Source organism: Synchiropus splendidus, chromosome 1 (genome assembly GCF_027744825.2).
Source record: "Synchiropus splendidus isolate RoL2022-P1 chromosome 1, RoL_Sspl_1.0, whole genome shotgun sequence".
NCBI lineage: Eukaryota > Metazoa > Chordata > Actinopteri > Syngnathiformes > Callionymidae > Synchiropus > Synchiropus splendidus.
The window spans coordinates 61,105,408-61,117,941 of NC_071334.1; positions in this window are offsets into that span (position 1 = coordinate 61,105,408).

Here is a 12,534-nt window from a genome sequence, read left to right on the forward strand (position 1 = left end):
AGCTGATTAACTGGCTTTCAGATCTCTGGGAAATATCGAAAGGATTGCTCCTCCAGCTCCACAAATCCTGACCCTCAACGTTGAATCTATGAACTCCGGGAACCCCCGTGCGACAATGGAAAGTCTATAAGCTGCTCCAAGCTGCTCTATTGATGGTTCATTAAGTGACAATGAGAACAGATAACCGTTGCTTTGCTGTGTTGGCTTTCACTTTACGTCCAGAGAGAGCTTTTAGCTAACGCCACCCTGGCTTTCAAGCGGAGGGCATTCGCCTCTCAGACAAAGACAGAAGCAGGTGTTTTTCTTGTCCGTGAAGTGAATGGGCAGCACCGGCCAAAGAAGCCGTCATCTGCTTATTCAGGTATTTGGCATCCCAGTAGAAGTGATTAAGTTGGGTTATCATGATTCACACCATTTCAAATGCTGCATCTTCACCGCCAACTGACAGAAGAACAACCTTTGATGAGAAAAAGACGGAGCGGTCAGGAGAGAAAAATGATGCTTCACTGTCGCATCAAAGTCCAAAATGGGAACTGCAGTTGATGAGCTGAGTCCATAAAGATATACATCATGCAGAACACTTGTTATTAGATGATAGAGTGGTGCCGTGAATTGAATTTGGTCTCTCTAGAAAAATGTACTTAAAATATGACTTCTTTTATTACCATTGTTACTATTTATATTCTCCACTCCTTTTATCCCCAGTGTGTCTTGTTGATTTGAAAATACAGTCGTTTTTTTTTTTAAAGGTGACACCAGTGAAAAGGGTCTTCAATGCATCACTACTCTGTTCTTTGCAGATGATGTAGCGCTGTTGGTGGTCGAGAGCCCTGGAATCGTTTCTAGTTTGATAGGATAGAAAGGTGATCGGCTACTACTGGAAATGAGGGGACAAAGTGTCTTGGAAGAGGGTAGTCTAAGGAATTAAATGGTACACTCACCCTAGAATGAAAAATTAAGATCTGTCTATCTCAACTGCCATTTACCAAAGCATCGAGAGTCGTTGGAAGATTTATCAGAAGCACAAGAAAGCAACTGAAGATTCCAGAGTAGCTAAACCTGAGTGATAAGACTGATCAATGAATACATTGGGGCATGCTGTTAATCCGATATAGTTGTTTACTTCACTCCAAACTCAAGGAGTCCTCAGAGACCACTGCCATTACATCCTATACTCTGCAATATTTGCTCCTCAGTTTCACTCGGTGTCCTCCCATGAGGCCTTTGTTGTCTTGGGTTCAGAGAGAGCAGCTCCCAACAAGAAGGTCCTGCATCCTTCCTGTGACTGGTCCTGTCATGATGGTGTCAGTCAGCGCCTCTTTGTGACCTGTGCCACAGCACTCAAAGTGTGTATTGTTCAACTTATGGGGAGCACGACATGGCTGCTTAGGCCTGTTGATCACCTATGTATAATTTAGCACAATATGTGCATGTATTATGAATGAGGTGCACAATTAGTGCCGGGGAGCTCCCAGCATGCACATTGTCTTTAGCCGATTTTTTTTCCCGCACGCTTCGCTGTCTTTGTCCTTTTTCTCAGATCCTCCATCGCTTTTACTTCTTTCCTTCTTTCCCCTGTTCCCCAACCTCCGCTGCCTCCCTTCTTTCTCTGGGACTCAACTTTATAAAGCAGTTATGAGCGAGCGCAAGTGAGTGAGTGAGCACTCTGGAGGCAGTCAATACCTTATCAACTCCTGCCGAACACTGACACCTTGACGTCCTTGACAGCAAATTATTACTTTTTCATGACGCAACCAGGTGCAATTACAGCAACATCTTTGCGCTGTATCCTGCTGCTGCGGCAACTGTCAAAAGGCGTTCCATGGTGGAATCCTGGAGGAGCTGATACATCAGTCCCTCCCAGATCTCGGCAAAGACAGACTGACAGACAGCAGCAAGGTGTGCGAGTGCAAAGAGAAAATATGGTGGGAGCCATTCAAACATGCCCCAAAGATTCAGCAAATAGTTGCAATCTACTCAAATTCCTTTTCTGGGAACACTGGCGGGTTTGTTTAGGTGGTTGTTGACTGACAGTAGTTTTTGTTGTTGTTGTTCAGCGACTTAGCTGATGCTGCTAGCAGCACGGTAAACAACCTTGTTTGTAATGTCATCACACGCTCCCAACTCTCTGTGCCTCTCACTGTAAACCCTGTGGGCTTGATTAGAAAGATAAACCCCACTTTGAGCCACAACAACACCAAGGAAAACACACCAGGTAAACCTCAATTAAGACTTCAGAGTGTCACTTTCTCCCAGTAGCGCCGCGGAGGAAGTGGGGAACACAAAGAGCCTGTGATGCCACGCACCTGTGAGGATGCCAGGTGGTGGTGGCGGTGCCGCCGTGGAGGTTGGGTGGGGAGGGGGTGGCTCACTTTGCCTTCATGGAGGTGGATGTTGCCTCATGTCTCTTTGTGTTTTGGCTGTGTGTCCCCTGGTTGGAAGCAGGGAAGGGTGGCAATAGTGTGCGTGTCATTGAGAAGAAGGACAGGTAAGAGGAACAGAGCAGACCTTGAACGCATCACAGAGACCCCAGAGAGTCTTTCCTTTCATCATCGACCTCCACGTTTCTTCCACACCAAGCCCATTTCCGTTAACATCTAAAACACACACACACACACATATGTCTCAGTAACCAATGGAGAAGTATTGGTTTTTCTGGGCCCAGTGACTTTTTCCTTTCTCCTCCAGTCGCCCTGTCCGCATCCACCCCCTCTCATCTCTGTTAAAGCACTTCTCCCTCAGGCCTCTCCCTTCTCCGATCTCTCTTTTTCTCGCCCCCCTCGAGTGTCAGACACAGATTTATTCTGCCTGTGATAGGTGTAGAGCAGAAGAGTGCGAACGAGCACGGTAAAGGAGCAGTGGGGGGTGCAGGGTCAGCGGTGGTGGTGTGTGTGTACAATAAGAGATAAGATCATGGCTCCCCGGGGGCTTGTTTGGCCCTGTACCCGATCCATCAAACGCCAGTTCCAAGTGCCAAGGTCAAGTCTAATGAGCATTTTCTGGGGTCTTATTCTCCGAGCTCAACAGCAACACACAGCGGCGTGTACACAAGCTCTAAACACACCTTGGACATATCTGCTTATCTGCAGGATGGAGGCTTGTGACAGGAAATATGGTATACAACAGGTCTTTGTTCGGGAATCACTCACTAGTGAGTGCTCTGTCTCAAGTGGGCACTAGGGCACGTGAGGGGTGACTCTTACAGACCTGTGATATCCGAGAAGTGTCCAAAAGTTGCCAATAAGCCCCAGGACAAATGATGCGTATAGAAATTTGGAGTAGAAAAGTTGACAGAGCAAATCATTTTATGTGGCAGCAACACTTGATATGACGTCATGACTGATATGGCTATTGGAGGTGAAAAATGATGAGAGTTTAGGATGTATTTCTGTTATTTATATATGATATCCTTGAATTTTAGACATAACTTTATCAAATTTCCAAGTGTATAGAACATACTGTATGCAGCATGCAATGGGAGCTATTTGAGGCCGCTTGGGCCACAGGCAATAAAAGCAGAAAAATCTATAGAAACACAAGATAAAATAAAATCTTAATATTGTTTTGGTGAGTGAAGCTCTCTTTTTGATTATTAAAGGCAGTAAAGTAGCAAGCCATGTGCCTTTTCAGTTGTTGTTTAGACAGGGTTTTCATGCTGGAATAAAAGCCTCTTTTCCCTCTTCTTGGGCTGTAATTCAGTCAAAAGTGGCCCCCACCTCCCGCCCTGAATGTCTTTTAGCGGCGGCAGCCCCTCATCGTCCTCTCATCAAGCACTCTTCTGTCAGAAGTTGTTAGGGTTTTAGGACTCGCAGTGTGCGGGTGTGTGCCGGAGCATGTGGAGCATACTAATGAAGCAATAAAAGTCACGGCGGGAGGAGAGAGGGCAGGGGGGCTGATGGCATGTAGGGGGGAGCAGTGGATAGGGAGTCACTGACAGGAGGTGTGATAATTAAGATGTTGCGACCCCACATATTACCTGCATATTGGCTACATTAGGGAGCTCGCGCGCACATGTGTGTGTGTGAGTGAGTGTGTGAGCAGTCGTGAATGTTTCGTTTCACTTCCTTCACAATTCAATGATTTCGTCCATCCAAAAAAAATAAAAAAATAATAATAATATATATAATAAATAAATATATATATATATATATGTATAGGTAGTTCAGTTACTGTATCTATTCGGACGGATGAAAAAGAACTGTTGTACAAATAAGTATCACTTATTAAAATAATGTAATATAACAAGAAAAAAAGGGCAGAAGCAAATGACCTCCCTCCCCCCCAAAAAAGTTTATTATTAGAAAGATTAGAAAAACCTCAAAAAGTGATGGTAAACATATAACATCTTATGTCGTATTGCTCCCGAGGGCAAATCAAATAAAACATTATGAATAGTGCAAGATAACTCTACCCAAAGCTAGCGACCATTCTTGTTCTTGCTGAATGAATGGTGGAATCTTCATCACTGAGGGCAATAATTCTGGCAGCCGTCTCACTGCTTTGGAAATTTCTTGGTTTCCCCCAGCTGAAGTAACGTCAGGGAGAGGAGCAGGCTTTTCATGGAGCGGTTCAGAGTAGCCCATGCCGTGGCAGCTCATGCAACTACTCAGGACGTGACCCGGTGAGTGCTGAGAAGGCATGTCCAAATGGGACAGGCCAAGGCCCAGGTCTCACTATAGAGCAGACCTGGGCAAAGTGCGGCCCGGGGGCCATATACGGCCCCCTGCCTGTGTTTTTGCGGCCCTCATGAGGTCAGACTAAAACCATATAACCTATAAGTCGTCATTTTTCATTTTTAAATCCTGTTTCCAATTTAGCCAGTAATTTTTGTTTTTTCTTTTCTTTGCTTTTTGTTATTTTTCCTCAAAATGAAATTCAAAATATATTTAGAAATAAATTGCCTTTTCATCTTCGATGTTTGGTCCATAGTTTTATTATGATTTCTATTCAAATAAAATGTGTATGTAAAATATATTTTTTAATATAGGGTTCATACCATATTTACATTTCTTAATATCCTTGCTTCCATTGAACCTCTTATGGTTCATTTCGTCCATAGTCATCGCCGTCTTTCTTTTGGCATGATGGCCCCTCACAACAGCTGCAGTTTATAATGTGGCCCTTTAGGAAATTTAGCTGCCCACCTCTGCTTTAGAGACTGCGTTCAAGATAGCAGCAATTGGAAGTATGTATCGCACACATCCTGCAGATTTCTGTCTCACTCACCATTAGAACCTTTGATGACTGGTGTCTACTCCATAACTACTGTTCCAGACACTGTGACTCGCCATGTTCCGGAATTTAAAGAAAAATTAAATACATATAAATCAAGACCGTTTTGCCAAGTGGCAGCTTAGTTTAAGTGTCGGAAGCCAGTTGTTCTATTTTAGATCAATATGTTTGCAGGGGGATGCTCAGGTATCTATCAGCTTAATTACTCATCCAGAGCATGTCGGCGTGATTCATGAGTAAAGTCGATCTGTGTACGACGCCCTCACATCACCTCAGCCTCCATTTCCCCTGGCAGGCTCCAAAGTTTAGGTCAAATGAGGACCCCAAAACCCAGGAGGTCTGGGAGAAACACTCACCATCTTGTGTGAGTTTCCCCGCCAGCTGCAGGAGACCCTCCACCCATTGTGACTCCAGGTACACCCCATCAGTCAGAGGGGGAAGAGGTGGGCTCCGTGTGAAGGATTAACATTGAACTCTGACGTGTTGTTTGCATGCACATGCTGCTCGAATCACACTGAGTTCTATTTGTATTCTGGGAAATGTCATCTCACACATTCGTTTTCATTAAGAGAAAAGCAGTCTATTTCAGGTTGACCAAAACATTTTGTTATGGTGCCTCACCTTTCAGAAATGACATTATTAATCTTGTTATTTTTCTCTCTCTACTGCAACATACAGTGACGTTTCATTAAGTCTTGTAAAGAGACTCCTCTCATGAGGAGGCAAAGGTTCTCCGGTGGGAAGTGTGGGCGGCGTCCGAGCTGCTAACAAGGATAAAAATACAATTTAAAAATCACTTACAGCCAGACCTCCTCCAGTTCATCCTGAATGGCCTTCACAGTGTGAAGCCTGCCAGGTCAGGGGTCAGCGAAAGTGGGGTTGGCCTTAGTTTGAAGGAGCTGGCTCTTCTGGTGAGGGCTGGACGATGATGGATGGCAGCAGGTCCTCTGCTCCTCCGTTGGCTTCTCACTCAGCTCTCTGCCTCCTGGCACTCGTCCCTCCAGCTCGTCCTGACCAGATGTGTTCGCTGAACTCTGTCAAGAATAATAAAGAACACAGGCAGCAGAGGGGCAGGAGAGAAGCGAGGGGGGTCTGCAGTCACAGTGAATTCTGATGAATCTGGTACAACTATGAATGGCTACTTTAAATATTGAGATGGTTGCAACTACTTTGGGTTCTAAGGTGAATGAATGACTTGTGATGCTGCTAAAGACTTGAAAACGTTGTTAGGTTAATAAATGAACTGCAATAAAATGGGCCCTAAAAAAGCACCAAGACTGCAGCTGTTTGGCTGAGGTGGTCAAGACAAGGAAAGCAGTGAAGCAGTTGGATGGAAACTTGTTGGTGTGCTGTATATGTGAAAACAACAGTCTAATCCACCGCAGACCTCTTCTGGTTCGGATAGATTTGCGAACACACTTGTTGTATTCTGCAATGCTTGCAGTAGCAGTAGACTGGTCAAGTTTCTACTGAATCAGTTACATGGGTTTGACTTGACAAGCTCTTTCAAATAATGTGTTTGTGTTGTGCGGCAGAATAGGATGAAGAATCAATCTAGAAGGTCAATATATACATACGATGTTGATTACAGCGGCTCCCAGCAGAACAAGGAAGCGCTCAGCTACTTCTCATGAGCGCGTTGGTGCACAAGTTAGTCCACAACAGAAGAATGAGTGAGTCGCCTGTCAATCACAGGGATGACTCACATATCTTCATGATATATTTATATAGACGATAACATTTACTCCTGTGGTTCAAATCGAACACACCGATTTGTGAAGCGAACAGACGGAGAAAACAAAAGCAGCTGGCTTTCAAAGGACATATTTTGGCGAGAATCAATAGTGAGTAGTTGGAGCTTTAAAATTTTTAAAATGAGCAGACTTATTTTACACCTTTGTCGGCACAAATTATTGAGTGTTGTATATTTGAATTTGACCTCAGTTAGAAAGTAGTGATTAATTCAGTATGAAGATTTGCAGGACCATGGAGAAGCATGATACTAGTGGTGACATTAGCAGGTGCATGGGCAAAAATAAAAGAAAAAAACCTGCCCAAAGATGCATAGACACAGTCCCGCCATTTTGGGGGCCTCCTGCAAGTCCTACAGGCCTTGAACTGAAACTCATTTTGGATGCTTGCACTTCAACTTGCAACCCCGAACTCTATCCTCTCACACCATGGTCGAATGCAGATCAACCTGAAAATCTGAAATGCTAAAACTAAAATTAAAAAAAAAAATCTAAACTCTTAAAATCCAGTGATGAACATTATATGACATATTAAAAGGATGAATGGAATGAATACAATATATTTGACATCAGGATGATGCAAATATATACCATAAATGGCCCAAGACATAATTTTAAAATGTCCATAGATTATCATTCTTATTCAGGTACTGCAAGTCCCAAACTGTACTGCAACAGTAGCATTTTTATAAGACCTAATTCTTCATCTTGTTTCGTTGAGGTTTTTCGACAAGTCATTTTCCAAGTCACAGCCACGCGTTTAAGTCATCTAGTTAATAAGAGCCCAAAAGCTTGGCCAAATGACAATACAAAACTCAGATGGTGTGACCTTCCTAAATATGATGCTTGATGGACGAGACAGATGTTATTCTCTAGACAGCAGTGCATGATTCAGCGTCTCCTCTGGTCGTCTGTGCCGACAGGTGAGCGCAAGACATGCCAAACATTGCTCATCTCCTCGACTGACATCTGTGAGAAGTTAGCTGATGGAGGAAGAAAACGGAAAAGCAAACAGTAAAAAAAAAAAAAAGAGCTGCCTCTCATGTTCAGGACATCCTCCAGGGAGCGAATCAAACCTGAAAGTGTCTGACCACAGGTGTCTGCTGACCACCTCCTCCCACCGGACCCTCGGCATGACAGGCAGGGAATGATGGCGAGGGATGGAGGCAGGTATTGATGCTCAAGCGATGATTTCCTCCACGTATATATAGCGAGACACAAATGCCCCCCCTCAACGGCCCTGAAGGCACACACACACTGCGCCTCACACACACACACACAGCATAGTTAGGCCTCCAATTAAATCAAAAGTGGTTTGTTTTTATTGGTCTTTTGCGCTGACAAGTGGGCGATCATTCTGACGGCTCTACCTGTCAGTGAGCGGCTGAAAAGCCTCCGTTGACAATGCCCAATGCTTCCAATTAGGAGAGAATCAGACTCCTGGCGTGCTCGCCATCTTTCCATCCAGAAGAACCCACCACCTTCTCCTCCCCCCGGGCCCACCTTCCCTCCCTCTTTTCTTCTGCATGAGCCTCTTTCCTCTCCTCCTCTCCAGGAGAAAGGGGGTCTGTCTCCTCTTGCAAATTACAGACACAAAACGAAGGTGGTGGCGGCGGCGGTGCTAGTCCAGGGCCCCTGTCAGCATTAATGAGACGATGAAGGTTTATTTTGCCCGCATGCATGTGCTAAATTCTTTCTTGTGTGACAGCTGACTGGGAAATGTGAGTGTTAACCTTATAAAAGATTCAGCGGGTTCTCATTATTTTCTGTCAACTCCAGTACCTGATGGCGTTCAGGTGCAGCATTTGCATCGCTGACTGGTCCAAGACACCCGCGCCAGAAAATCCTGTTTGTTTGTTGAGAGGACTCCTTTACAAACACATCCTTCCCCCCTCCGCCTCAGAAGACACATTTACTCCATGTTCCAAAATGATAGAAATGCCAGAGTTTATCCAAAGATGACACAAAACAGACTTGGATGTATATTTATCACACAGGCGCTATTGAACGCAATGCAACACAATGTTTTTGTCCTGCTTCGGCACCTCAGGAAGGCAGAGGCGGCCCAGCAGGCATTATTAGCACTGGCGCTCCTGGACGCCTCGCCAATAATTCACACGCAACTAGAAATCAAGCCCTGGTCATTGATACATTATTAACTCGAGCAGCCGCTATTTTGTCTGGAACCAGGCTTTAAATTAGTGCAGACGTTACACAGATATTGACAGTCAAAATGATGACAAAGCTCATGTCAAAAATAAAACTAGTTGATTGACAAGGACGGTGACATTCCAAGTATGGTATACGGAAAGTAAGCCGACTGTCATGGCATGATAAACACTGTTTACTTTTATAACACTTGAAAGGCATTTCATACATCAAGATTGACTGAAGTGGATGAGGAGATGAAGATGAAATGTGATATTTGATGTCACACGTCTGTCTCTAAGAGCGTTTTGGAAATTTAAAAAACAAAAACAATCTTGATTATTTTTTTAAATTCTAGATCACCTTCAAAGTATGTTGATGTCATGACCTACACTGATTCGTGTGCAAGAGAGGCTGGCAAGTTGACATGATAATAGTGAAGAATTAACCTGTAAAACTCCTCAATATTGATGCAGGTAAAAGGGGATTTGGTGAAAGATAACAGAGCTGATGAATGTTTGCGCTTCAAGAGGAAAACCAGACTCTGTTTTGTGTTGAGAATCTGTGGTGGAGGTGTACCATTTATGGGTTCTGAAGCTGACCACAGAGACACATTGTGTAGAAATTAACATTCAATAAAGTGAGACTTATGTTTTCTGAAAAAAAAAAAAACTCAATTATATTATTTCAGTTATATTCCTTTAATATGAATTTAGTTTGGCGCGTCCATGTTGACCATTGCGTGAACAAGTCTGACACCTCGGACGTAGAAGATTCGAGGATTCTTGGGGCACCACATAAGCCTCATCTCACACAAACTCGACTGTGTTAAAGAACCCTTCTGAGAATTCAACTTCTGAAACGCTCTTTCCGTTAGCAGCTCAATATTTGAAATTTGAGGAAGTAAATACAATAAAGACAACAATAGCTAGATCGTCTCAAGGAATGTGTTAATTGGAGTTTGGGCATATGACGTAACAGTAGGATTTTTGACATGTTTGAAACTGCCTGTTTCCAGCTGAAACAGACTCTCACCAACAGAAATGGAAGAAAACGGACAAGTTACTTCTTCTTTGAGGTGTCATACATATTCACCCAGACCAGGCCAAAGTGGACAAATGTAAAGGGGCTACTATTTCATTGATCCTTTATTTGTAATGAACATAAAGTGAATGAAAATAAAGAAAATGGTGTAAGATCTAATACAGAAAACAAGTCAAATGTGCCCTTAAATTATAGCACCACAGCAAATAATGTACTGCCTTACAATTTATTCAAACTGTCTCAAAAGCTTTACAATGAGGAATGACTTAATACTAATGGAGACATGTTTTCACACGTTTTATTTATTTTTTATTTATTTTTAACGTTTACATTTTTTTTTTTTCATTTTAATTTTGAAAGTTGTTGAGTCTACGAGGGTCCACAAACAATAAGTCAGTTTTATTTAAAGTTGGGCGTGAAAATTAAAAGTTACAATTTCAGGAGGATCCATTTGATCTATTAAATGATTCATTAAATCTTCATTTAAATCATAAAAACCCAGACGCTTGGGCGGCTTATAAATCTTTGTCAACATTTCCTTGGCGTTACAAACATTCATTTACAGTAACTGTCAATGTTCTCCTAAATGCTTTTGGACGACAAAGCTGAGGCGCTGGTGACCGCGGAGAGGCGCATGTGAGGCCCCGTGTGATCTATTGTCGGGGGCAGCAGCAGGTACCGGAGAGGAGACAAAAACTTCGCGAGGAGGCTTCAAACCTCTGCTGCTTTTCATCCAAGTCAGTCTATGCGCGTGCGCGCGCGTCCTCCTCTCTTGTGTGACAGCTTGCAGCCGTGATGGGACCCCCAGGGAGCGGAGAGCGGATTCACTAACCTGCCGGTGTCTGAGAGCCGCGACCACCGCCTCCAATCTGCCGGTCACGTGGTGTGGCGAAGTGGGAGGCGTGTGTGTGTGTGTTTAAAAGAGAGAGTGTGTTCGATTATTAGGGGTTGTCGAGGCCGCCGTGCGGGGCAAACAGTGGCGAGAGTGAAAGAGAGTGCGCACTATGACATTTCACGCATGTTAAGAGAGTCTTATTTTGAAGGCGTGCGTCACGCTGATCTGCTTTGTGTGTAAATCATTTCGGATTTTGCTGTGTTTTAAGGGTTGAGCCTCACTCACGCAAAGCGCATGCTCGGAAGGAAAACAAGCTCACGTTTGACGGTACAAGACAAAAATAAAATGTAATAATCCAATTAAATTAAAGAAGAAAAAAACACATGCGGGCTCTTTTACTAGACTGCTTAAAATGCGTTTTAAATGTATCTAAATCACATTTAAATCTCAGGAACATATGAACAGATTTGCTTTGGTTTGTTTTATATTAAAACAAGATTTGCTATTGAAGGACGCTATTTTACGCCCTCTTTTATGTCACGTCCTTAATAGAAACTGAGTAATACGTTGAATACATTTTAACTACTACTACTACTACTACTACTACAACTAGCACTTATAACAACGACAATAATAATACTAATAATAATAACTATGACAATAATAGTAATAACAATAATAATAACAATAATAGGTCTGATCTGAAATCCTTGTGAATGCATCGTTACGAAAGAATCAAAATAGCTCAGCCAATGTGAGGGGATGGGGAAACATGCTAGAAAAAACACTATGAAAACTCATGTTAGTTAGTGATGAAGGCCCCAAATTTCTTTGTTTGCTCCAGTAAATTCAACAACTATATATTTCTTCATTTGAACATTCTGTTGCGATTAGAATTCTGAATTACTAAAAGACCATTTGTGCACAAAGTTGACTCAAATTTACAAAAATATACATTCTGACAGAAAAATAATTATGACAATTCTCATTCTGTACAGAAAACAAATGACAGCAAACCACGTCAGAATGATGTCAAACAGAGAAACCCGAAAAAAAATTCATGACAGACATGACCATATAGTTAAAAACAACTTTAATCGTTCGTTTATTTTGTGTGCCATACTCTTGAGTGCAACCTCTTACGTGACAACTTCTGACGCGAGTCTCCTAGAAATCCTAACATGCTGTTTGAGTTAAATTTGAAAATCGTTTTAAAAGAACCTCACATGTTGTTGGTAAAGTTACCCAGGGATGTGAGAGGAGGTGAGGAGGAGTAGGAGCGGGGGGAGGAGGGGGAGACTCAGCAGCCTCAGCACATAAGCAGCCCATTATCAGCCTCATCAATGATGTAATGAAAGCAAACAGTGTGAAAATTGCCTGTAAACATTTGGATCCGAGTCTCCTGATGAATCCACTGTGTCTTTATATATATATATATATATATATATTTATATTGCTGGGGGCAGCCAGAGCGGTGGTGGGGTGGGAGGGTGGGTTGAGGGGGAGGCGTGTGGGGAGGTCCAC